The sequence below is a fragment of the Rutilus rutilus genome (assembly GCF_951802725.1).
Source record: "Rutilus rutilus genome assembly, chromosome: 15".
NCBI lineage: Eukaryota > Metazoa > Chordata > Actinopteri > Cypriniformes > Leuciscidae > Rutilus > Rutilus rutilus.
The window spans coordinates 1,232,428-1,244,913 of record NC_140220.1 but is presented as its reverse complement, the minus strand read 5'-3'; positions in this window follow the sequence as shown (position 1 = coordinate 1,244,913).

The window sequence follows — 12,486 nt, the reverse complement described above, 5'->3', positions numbered from 1 at the left end:
AACGTCAATGTTTCTAACATCTGATGGGCTATTTAATACTCATTTCCGACTGGACGACGCAGGTGTTCGCTGAATGTCTCTCCATCGATCACGAAACGCAAACGGCCTTGGAACGGACAGGCCCTCCTCATGCCATTTATATACCGAACAATGTGCATTCTGAGAGAAAAAAAATGAAATATTCATAAGTATAATAATATTTTATTACTCAATCCAGAATGTGTTTCAGCTTTTACACACAAACTGTGAAAACAGTGGCGGTATCTACCTGAGCGCTCGACCGGCCGCTTTTTAAAAACGGTGTTGTAAAAAAAAAAGAAGAAAACAAAAGACAATATGAAAATGTTTTGACAAGAAGCTGTGTCTCGTTTCTTCTTCTTATTTACGTTGAAATGTTCCAAATTTTACTGTCTTTATTTCTCGTCGTCTCCCTTGCATTGCTGAAAATATCCGAAGTGGGCAGAAAAATGCCTACTTTGCTGGTTTGGTAACTGTACTTGTATATGTGAAGAAGCTCTGTTCATTGAAATTTATATGAGATGTTTTATGTACGAGTCAAAGGAAGCACAACATCTATTCAAATATTAAAAATGCTGTTCTGACAATCATATATGTGACCGTCGCCCTGCAAAACCAGTGTGAAGTTAAAATGCACGCCTGTGTATTAAAAAGTTTGGAATAATTAAGATTTTTAAATGTCATGTCAGAAATCACTCTAATATGATGATTTGATGCTCAAGAAACATGTATGATTATTATCAATGTTGAAATTAGTGCGGATTCATTTGTTAATGTTTTTCCAGGATTCTTTGATTAATAGAAAGATTACTGTCGCTTTTGATCAATTTAATGCGTCCTTGCTGAATTTTACAGACCCCAAACTTTTGAATTAATTAATTAATTAATTAATTACATTTATATAGCGCTTTTCTAGGTAGGCCTACTCAAAGCACTTTTACATGAAAGGGGGGAATCTCCTCAGCCACCACCAATGTGCAGCATCCACTTGGATGATGCGACGGCAGCCATATTGCGCCAGAACGCCCACCACACACCAGCTTACTGGTGGAGAGGAGACAGTGATGAAGCCAATCAGTGTATGGGGATGATTAGGAGGCCATGATGGACAGAGGCCAAGGGGCAAATTTGGCCAGGATGCCGGGGTTACACCCCTACTCTTTTTCGAAGGACATCCTGGGATTTTTAATGACCACAGAGAGTCAGGACCTCGGTTTAACGTCTCATCCGAAGGACGATATATATGAATGATAATGTATGAGCATCAAATCATCATATTAGAATGATTTCTGAAGGATCATGTGACACTGAAGACTGGAGTAATGATGCTGAACATTCAGCTTTGATCACAGGAATAAACTACACTTTACTATATATTCACATAGAAAACAGATGATTTACACTAGAATAATATTTCACAATTTTTACTGTATTTTTCATCAAATAAATGCAGCTTTGGTGAGCAGAAGAGACTGGAATCAGTTTAAAAAATAAAATTAAAAAATCTTCATCATTCCAAACATTTGAGCAGAAGTGTAGTAATGTTACTATAACAGTCTAATGTTTATAGATAGCCGGAAAGGTAAAGTGTCAGAAACTGAATCGAGGTTGATTATGAAAGCCTCTCATTTCAACTACTTGAATTGCCACAGAAATGTGTCCCCAGCTCAGTAGTTCTCACCTGTTCATAATGCAAGCATGTAATAAATCTGCAGCATTGATGCATTACATCAGTGACAAACAGCAAGAGGTTAATGAAGTCCTGTACCATAATGTACAGTACAGTTTCATCCCAGGAGCCCCCTATAACCTTATATAGCAGGAGCTGGTTAATAATGAGGACGATCCCACTGGTTTTACTGGAGCGCGTCACATATATGTGCTGGGATATGCAGTGTCCCATAGGTCAGGTGAGGAAACTACATGATGGAAAAGATTGACTGACTGACGCTCATTACAGGACTTCAGAATGAAATGTTTTAGAGGACAAACTGAAACAAAGTGTTGCCTGAGTCTTTGTTCCTGTGTGATGTTCTACAATAAAACAAACCTATAATGATATTAATTAAGGGCTAAAGCTTGTTTACTACACAAGAGCTTGTGTTATAGTCGTGTGTGTAATCCCAGCTAACATAAATATGTTCTGAGAACGTTCTTCTCACATTCCCATTGAGTGACCGTTATTTCATCGCTATCACACGACTTAATTGTTAATCCACCTCGTAAAAATTTGTACGAATTGCCGTGAGATCGGGTTGTTATTTCGGAAAGTTCTCTTAAGTTCTAAGTTTTCTTAGTTATGCGAACTTTAAGCGAACATTCCATTTCGCAAACATTGTGAGAATGTTACTTTTGAGGGTTCTCTGAACGTTCTAAAACAACTAGTAACATTTAAAAACGTTAGACGAACGTCCAAAAAACTCCATGAACGATTTATTAATAATGTTTTTTTTTTGTGCTAATGTTTTGAGAGCATTATGAGAGGTCGGATAACTCTGAATGAACGTTCTTTTAATGCTACTGGAATAACGTTCATACGTTGAGAGAACCGTCACAAAACGTTTTTTTTTTCTTTTTAGAGCTGGGCGATTTATTGAATACTCGGAAACTATTTGCGACGATTTTGCTGGTGATATTAAATTAAGCAACATATTGAAATTATTTTAAAGCACTTTTTTTATTTGGTGTTTGCGTGTGATTCACTTCAAACTGTTCATTTCAATAAACTGATTTATCAGTGCGTCTAAAAGTCACTAAATTCATTGTGTGGCATTTTTCATGCATTAAAATGATTTAGTAAATGTAGGTGAATATTGCTGTTATTGTTGGTGCATATAAATGAAAAATGTTCTTCGTGTTCGTTTGGTGAGAAACAATGCGTTGATTTTAACAACATTTGTATATTAAATATTGTCTGAAAAATATCGGGATAAATATATCGCCCAGCTGAATGCCTTGATAAAATACACTGGGCAACCATTAATCGCATCCAAAATTAAAGTTTGTGTTTACATAATATGTGTGTGTGTGTGCTGTGTATAATAATTTTGTATATATAAATACACACACATGCATGTATATATTTAAGAAAAATGTGTAATTTATATATAAAATATTTATATATAATATAAATTATGTATAAATATATATATATATATACAGTATATACATGCAAATATTTCTTAAATATATAAATGTATATGTGTGTGTATTTATATATACAAAATAATTAAACACAGTACATTATGTAAACATAAACTTTTATTTTGGATGCGATTAATAGCGATTATTCGTTTCCCAGCGCTAGTTTAAACTAACAAAAAATATGTTCCAGGAACGTTTTGCTGACGTTTAGAAAACATTATTTCTGAAGAACGTTCAAAACACCCACTTTCTAAATGTAACTTTTTTTCTTGGTGAATGTTAGATAAAACATGTTATCACTTTATAACATTATAGGAACGTTACATTTGAATATTCACACATTCTAAAAAAAGATTATACATGACATTTTTGTGCTGACGTTCGTTATGACCAATGACTTTAAACGAACGTTATATTGAAGAGCGTTCCCTGTTAGCTGGACTTTCCCAACAGCGTGAGAACATGTTTTCCAGAGCAGTCTGAGTGTGATCGGAGAATTATCCAGTGTTTTAGTGCTTCACACTGGAGCTTCAGAAGGGCTTCTGACTGCAGATCACTCTCTGCTTCTGACAGTGTGTGTTTATGGTGTGTTAAACCACGAGATGATGATTAGAAGCGAGAGACCTCGAGGCTTTGACTCTAATCTGATGTCCTGTAGTGATCACGTCAGTCATTCTACACACTTATATCCAATAATGCTTCCTTTCACTGTATTTCTTTGCATTTACCATCATTTTTTGTGTCATTCTTGCAACTAATGATGAAAAAATAATAAAGAAAGCTATTTTACCTCTGTGTCGGTGAAACGCATTGCGGAAAATCTTTCTGCCTGTTCCTGGAGGAATTTGCATTCTAACTAGACATTATTTATTAAGTTGGCTTGAGAAAGTTGGCTTGAGAAAGCCAACTTACTGAAATCCTATTTAAACTTATTATTATTCTGACCCAAAATGTTCTGACACTAACTCCTCCTAGAGCTTTAACTCTACAAACTCCAAACTCGGGTCAGACTTTCAGACTGTTCTGACTCGAGTTGCTATATCTTTTCAGACTGAATTGACTTTCAGTGTTCTTAAAAATTAATATTAAAAATCATAAAAATCCCATAGACTTATATTGCATCCCATAGACTTACATTGAAGACGTACATTGCATTGCATTGCATTGCTACATTGCAGCATCAAATTGAGCCAAGGCTATGGTGGCCCATTAGTGTACAAGCCAAAAACTCAAATCTAAATTCTCTGAAGCCCTAGACTCAATTAAACTACCATTCTAAATCTATCTATCTATCTATCTATCTATCTATCTATCTATCTATCTATCTATCTATCTACTATCTATCTATCTATCATTCTAACTAATCTATCTTTCTTTCTAACTAATCTTTCTTTCTTTTTCTTTCTTTCTTTCTAACTAATCAATCTTTCTTTCTTTCTAACTAATCTATCTTTCTATCTAATCCATCTTTATTTCTTTCTAACTAATATATCTTTCTTTCTTTCATTCTAACTAATATATCTTTCTATCTAATCTATCTTTCTTTCTAACTAATCTATCTTTCTTTCTTTTTAACTAATCCATCTTTCTTTCTAACTAATCCATTTTTCTTTCTTTCTTTCTTTCTAACTAATCCATATTTCATTCTTTCTAACTAACCAATCCATCTTTCTTTCTTTCTAACTAATCCATCTTTCTAACTAATCTTTCTTTCATTCTAACTAATCTATCTTTCTTTCTTTCTTTCTAACTAATCTTTCTTTCTTTTTCTTTCTTTCATTCTAACTAATCTATCTTTCTTTCTTTCTAACTAATCTTTCTTTCTCTTTCTTTCTTTCTAACTAATCAATCTTTCTTTCTTTCTAACTAATCTATCTTTCTATCTAATCCATCTTTCTTTCTTTCTAACTAATCTATCTTTCTTTCTTTCTTTCATTCTAACTAATCTATCTTTCTATCTAATCTATCTTTCTTTCTAACTAATCTATCTTTCTTTCTTTCTTTTTAACTAATCCATCTTTCTTTCTAACTAATCCATTTTTCTTTCTTTCTTTCTAATCCATCTTTCATTCTTTCTAACTAACCAATCCATCTTTCTTTCTTTCTAACTAATCCATCTTTCAAACTAATCTTTCTTTCTAACTAATCTTTCTTTCTTTCTGTCTATCCTTTCTTTCTTTCTTTCTTTCTTTCTAACTTTTCTTTCAAACTAATCTTTCTTTTTCTTTCTTTTGTCTTTCTTTCTTTCTTTCAAACTAATCTTTCTTTCAAACTAATCTTTCTTTTTCTTTCTTTTGTCTTTCTTTCTTTCTTTCTTTCTTTCTTTCAAACTAATCTTTTTTTCTTGCTAACTAATCTTTCTTTGTTTCTGTCTATCCTTTCTTTCTTTCTTTCTTTCTAACTAATCTTTCTGTCTTTCTACCTACTCTTTCTTTCTCTATAGCTAATCTTTCTTTCTACCTAATCTTTCTTTCTAACTTTTCTTTCTTTCTTTCTTTCTTTCTTTCTTTCTTTCTTTCTTTCAGACTAATCTTTCTTTTTCTTTCTTTAGTCTTTCTTTCTTTCAAACTAATATTTCTTTCTTTCTAACTAATTTTTCTTTATTTCTGTCTATCCTTTCTTTTTCTTTCTTTCTTTTTAACTTTTCTTTCAAACTAATCTTTCTTTTTCTCTTTCTTTCTTTCTTTCTTTCTTTCTTTCTTTCTTTCAACCTAATCTTTCTTTGTTTCTGTCTATCCTTTCTTTCTTTCTTTCTTTCTTTCTAACTAATATTTCTTTCTTTCTACCTACTCTTTCTTCCTTTCAAACTAATCTTTCTTTTTCTTTCTTTTGTCTATCTTTCTTTCAAACTAATCTTTCTTTCTTTCTAACTAATCTTTCTTTCTTTCTTTCTAACTTTTCTTTCAAACTAATCTTTCTTCTATCTTTCTTTCTAACTAATCTTTTTCATTCTTTCTTTCTAACTAATCTTTCTTTCTTTCTATCTAACAAATCTTTCTATCTCACTAATCGTTCTTTCTTTCTAACTAATCATTCTTTCTTTCTAACTAATCTTTCTTTCTTTCTACTCTATCTTTCTAACTAATCTTTCTTTTTAACTTATCTTTCTAATTAATCTATCTTTCTTTTTTCTCTTTCTTTCTAACTAATCTTTCTTTCTAATTATTCTTTCTAACTAATATATCAATCAAAATTTAAACTACTTTAAATTTCTAACTACTTTAAACTTCAAACTACTTTAAACTTCTTCAAACTCTCTGGTCCGGCTTTCTCAAGCCAACTTAAAGTTTGTCTCAACAAACTTTTTTTTCTAGTTTATTTATGCAAGTTTCTGTTCAGTCACAAATATTAAAGTCTCAGATACTGATGCTGAACATTTACACTGTTCCTGCACACAAAACACAGTTCACTTCATAACCGGGGCATGTTGTCACAGTGAGACACTGAAGAATATAGCATTTCAGAACAGACACTAAAAATATATCAAAAATACTATTTGATATTGAAAATGTTTAAAAATGCCGACATGGGGATCCTAAAAAAAAAGTTACGTTTTTTTTTTTTTTTATATGCAAATAAAAAAATTAAAAGTACAGAATTTGACATTACGTCTTATTCTGTTTTCTAAAGACTGGTCTGTAATCATGAGATTAAGTATTAGTATACTTTGTTATATTTTATGTTTCTCTTCAGGTTTATACATCTCAAAGTACAAAAGAAAAAAATATACATATATGTAAATATTTTTCAGATAATATTTCATTTTTAACAGTTTTTTACTGTATAAATATCTTTAACCCTCTGGTGCTCTTCTGTCTTTTTGACAGAGAAATGTTACATTTTGTTTGTTTTTAGAATTTTTGACTTAAAAAATAATGGTACATAATGGTACGAAACTTGGTAAAGGTTTTGGCACTTGTTATGTGAACACAAATAAATCATGGACATGATTCGAACAGGTTAAATGATCCTGTAAAAATAGTCCCACTTGTGCTCCTCGCAGTCTAAAATGATGCATTGGAAATGAATGGAGACGAGTTTCCTCTAGTGGAAGTGTTTGGTACTGCAGCCGAACACACTCTCACTGAAAGGTCATTTATTGAGATATCAGCTTCAAATTTGGAACACAACTCGTTTAGGTTTATTGCTTTGATTTTTTTCACAGTTTTAGAGCAAAATGCATTTTGAAAAATACTTATTTTATCTAAAAATTTAAAAGAGTATTTGTGTGCATTTTTCATAACAATTTTAAACTTCTATAAAAACTTTTTTTTTAAAATAAACTTTATTCACTTCAACGATAATCTGCCAAGTGTCATCTTTAAAAAGAGACCAAACTTTCAAGATTTATGACAGTTTAAGTTTGAAAGGTGCTCAAAAACTCAATAAATGTATAAAAACTACTGCAGAAATATAATTTAGTACCATAAAATCCCCTAAAAATACAAAATATTAAATAAATAAAAAACATTATCGAACTAAAATATAGAATTTTCACTTCAGTGAAATAGCACCAGAGTGTTAAACAAAATACATATTATTATAATTGCACATTATCATTGTGATATTAGTGAGAAAAGGATCCTTCACAGAAGAAATCATAACTTTGGGTCCGTGGCACCAAAACATTTGAAAACCCTTTGTTTAGATTATGTAATTCACAAAGAATAGTCCTAAATTCCTCCTGAATAGTCCTTTGATGTAGTAAAATCTGATGTTTGAATGCAGTATGGATATAGAAAAGCGATATTTAAGGCTTTAAAGCTTTAATGAGAGCCAGAAGCTCAATGACCCTGATCTGTGTTTCTAACGGGTGTTTGAGATGATAATGGCGTCTCAGTCTCTCAGCGTCTCCATCAGATGTTGGTGAGGTATTTTTATAAGCCATTATACGTTATTTTTCCTCCTGTATGTATTGACTTTACATCATCACCTCCGTGTGAATGTTTCTGATCTTTCAGCTTCGCACTGTTGGAATATGATATTGTGACAATATGAAAGAGTTGTGAAACATCTGAATGGAGTGTGTCATTTGATATTGTGGAGTAACTGTTTTTTCCAGTAACAAGCTCATTTTCCCAACCAGCATTTTATCATCACCAGTGTTATGATTGTTTATGAAAACTCAAATGTAAACACACATCACAGCTCTGATCTTCACACAGAGCTTCTTCCAGCATCCGCAGCTTATGCTGTTGTTTATGATGATGATGATTTTGATTGTGTCGTGTTGTGTCCTAAAACTGCACTGAAGATTCATCGTTTCATGAGATGTAAGCGTTTATTATGAGTCTCTGCAGGCATATGTGTTTGAGTTCTGTAATATTTCTTCCCCACAGATGAAGCTCATATTGGGTTTGAATGTGAACCTGGTGTCGCTCATGAACATGCACTGATCCAACATTACATTACGCTTTCTTTTCTCTGCGTGACGTATGCTTTTAATCATGCTTTAGTCAATCGTAATTATGATATAATATGTCAAAAGTTGTATCAAAAGTCTAAATTATAACTTAAAAAGTCAATGATGACACAATTATCGAAATAATGACATACTTAGTCAATTATGACAAAAAAAAAGTTTTTTGATGATGAAAAAAGTAAATTATGACAAAGTCAAAATTATGACAAAAAGTCTAAATTATGACAAAAAAAAAATTGACTAAATTGACCCAGTTTAAATTATAGTTAGTTGAATTGATGACATACTAAATCTAAATTATGACAAAAGGTAAAAAGTTAAAAAGTAAAGTTAAAAAGTAAATAATGACAATATCGAAATTATGATAGTCAAAACTATGACAAAAATGTGAAATTATGACGTAAAAAGTCAATTATGACATTAATGACATACCAAGTCAAAATTATGACAAAAAAGTATAAATTATGACTTAAGAAGTAAATTATGACTTAAAAAGTCAATTATGACTTGAAAAGTCAACAGTCTTCAGTAAAACTCTTCTGTCTTTGTACGATCACATTTTGAGATTATTTAAATTAATTAATAATGGAGATTATGAATAATTAAGAAACAATAATAACTGATAATATTCCAGCAGCATATTAGAATGATTTCTGAAGGATGACTTCAACTTTGCATCACATTTTAAAATATATTGACATAGAAAACAGTTTTGAATGCAGTGATCAATCCAGTCATTTATAAAGATCAGTGGTTCTGTTACACGGAACAATCTGACCTCCAGTTTTCCTCTCACAGTCGACATCAAATTGGTTTTGCTCGTGACAGAAATATAAGAAATCTTCACTGTATTGTCGGCATGTCGCACACATTCTCCAGATGAATGCACTGAACGCTTCTGCAATAGTTCCTCGAGTGTTTATCTGAGCTGCCAGAAGCCAAGGTCAGTAGATTAACTTTCATCCGACCCGAGTCCACTTTCAGGTTTCCACCAAGTTTCAGGCCTCGTGATCTTCCCAGTATTGATGTGCATGAACAGTGGAGCGTGAGTTTTTAATTGTATGTTGCGACGAGATATATGGATTGTTCAGATGCAGTTCTCATAGCCAATCGATCTGAAAGAGCTGTAATTAGTGTGTCAAGAACCGACGCCAAGGGAAGAGACTCGAGGAGAGGGTTTTAATCGTCCATAAACACACACTCTCCATCTCAATACATGTTCTGCTCTTATTTCACCCCCAAATCAAAAGAAAGTTAATGAAGAGAAGAAAAGGTTCTATATGGAACCTTAAAGGGTTCTGTCAGGCGCTTCATGTACAGAACCTTCATGTTCATTTTATGGATATAGTTTTTATTTAGTTTTAATCGATTTTTATTTTTAGTAGAATTTTATGAATTAAGCAGCTAAACGATAAACGATATCGGTAGAATATAATTAAAATAACCAATAAACATGAAAGTATTATGCAATTATTTAAGACATTCTTCTATATAGAAGAAAAGGAAGAGTTTTGGTGCTAAACAGGAGAAGGATCTACCGCCAGCAGTCGATTTAGATATTCTAGGTATTATCAACTGGAGTTTTGAGATCGCAATAGACGTGAAGGACTATAATGCGTTAAGAGCTCGCTCAAGCACTGCGGAGCTAAACCATTTAGTGCTTTGTAAGTAATCAGCAATATTTTAAAATGTAAACGATGTTTAATAGGGAGCCAGTGCAGTGTTGACAGAACCGGGCTAATATGCTCATACTTCCTGGTTCTGGTAAGAACTCGAGCTGCTGCGTTTTGGACCAGCTGTAGTTTGTTTATTAAGCGTGCAGGGCAACCACCCAGTAGAGCATTACAGTAATCTAGCCTTGAGGTCATGAACGCATGAACTAATTGTTCCGCATTTGTCATTGAGAGCATATGGCGTAATTTAGATATATTTTTAAGATGGATTTTACAGATACTAGACACGTGACTTTCAGATGAAAGATTGGTATCAAAGAGCACACACACACACACACACACACCCAGGTTCCTAACCGACGACGAGGACTTGACAGAGCAGCCATCAAGTGTTAGACAGTATTCTAGATTATTACGTGAGGAAGTTTTTTGTCCAATAATTAGAATCTCTGTTTTTTCAGAATTAAGTAGTAGGAAATTACTAGTCATCCAATTTTATATATCAGCTATACATTCTATTAATTTTGTGAATTGGTAAGTTTTGTTAGCTTGGGTTTCCCCATACTGCCTTGCGCGCAGCGCGATTTTATTCACGCTGCTAGGCAGCCTGGACACCATGGACCAGATTTTCGCCTCAGCGAGGGAACCAATCACAGAACGGGGAGGGAGCAGCAAGACGATGACGACGTCTATACGACACATCGAAGCAGTTTGTTTATATCTATGGATCCAACATGGCAGCAGACGCGAAGTTACCTTTCGATGCAGCCTTAGATAGTGCTCTAAGTAGTTTAGAACTCAAGTTTATTTCGTCGTCTTCCTCGTCGAATTTCTGTCGCTCTACATACGTCATCTGGTATAACTGAAGCGATTGGCTATGAGCTACGTACAGGCGCATTTGATAGACATTCGTAGCGCCCAATAAACGGCTCTGGGCATTCGTAAACCACGCCTCAAATACGAGAAAATGAACATGTGGTTCCCAGACCACGTCTCAATGAGAAGAGGTCTGACGTTAGCCAGGCTAAAGTTTCATCTGGGCGTGAAGAAATATAGAGCTGAGTATCATAGGCATAACAGTGAAAGCTAATGCCATGCTTCCTAATGATATCTCCCAAGGGTAGCATGTACAGAGTGAACAGCAGCGGTCCTAGTACTGAGCCTTGTGGTACGCCATACTGAACTTGTGAATAAGACATCTCTTCATTTACTGCTACAAACTGATAACGGTCAGATAAGTATGATTTAAACCATGCTAGTGCAATTCCACTAATGCCAACAAAAGTTGTGATCGATAGTGACAAATGCAGCACTAAGATCGAGCAACACCAATAGAGAGAGACAACCATGATCGGATGATAGGAGCAAATCATTTGTGACTCTAATGAGAGCAGTCTCAGTACTATGGTACGGTCCTGATCATTTCTTTCTAGAAAGGAACACAGTTGTGAGGATACCGCCTTTTCTAGTGTCTTTGACAGAAACGGTAGATTCGAGATCGGCCTGTAATTGACTAATTCTGAAGGATCAAGTTGCGTTTTTTTAACAAGCGGTTTAATCATAGCCAGCTTAAAAGTTTTTGGTACGTATCCTAGAGACAAAGATGAATTAATGATATTAAGAAGAGGATCTATGACCTCTGGAACCATCTCTTTCAGTAGCTTAGTCGGTATAGGGTCTAACATACATGTTGTCGGTTTAGATGATTTAACGAGTTTAACGAATTCTTCCTCTTCTATAGCAATGAATGAATGTAATTTTTCCTCAGGGAGACTACAGTGCACTGCCTGATGCGATACTGTTGTAGACGGCTGCATAGTTATAATTTCGTCCCTGATATTATCAATCTTGTAAGTGAAGAAGTTCATAAAGTCATTACTGCTGTGCTGCTTGGAACCTTCAGAAGTAGAAGCTTTATTTCTTGTTAGTTTAGTCACTGTGTCAAATAAATACCTAGGGTTGTGCTTATTTTCTTCTAATAGTCGAAAATATAGATCTCGCAGCTTTTAAGGCTTTTCTGTACGCAATCGAGCTCTCTCTCCACGAAATGCGAAAAACGTCTAGTTTTGTTTTCTTCCAGTTGCGCTTCATTTTTTATTTATTTTTTATTTTATTTTATTTTTATTTTCAACACGCCAAAATAAATGTCACTTTCATACTTTTTAAAACGCGATTACAGATTCTGTTCGTATAAAGTGTGTGTGTGGGTGAGTCTGGACCTGCTCTACT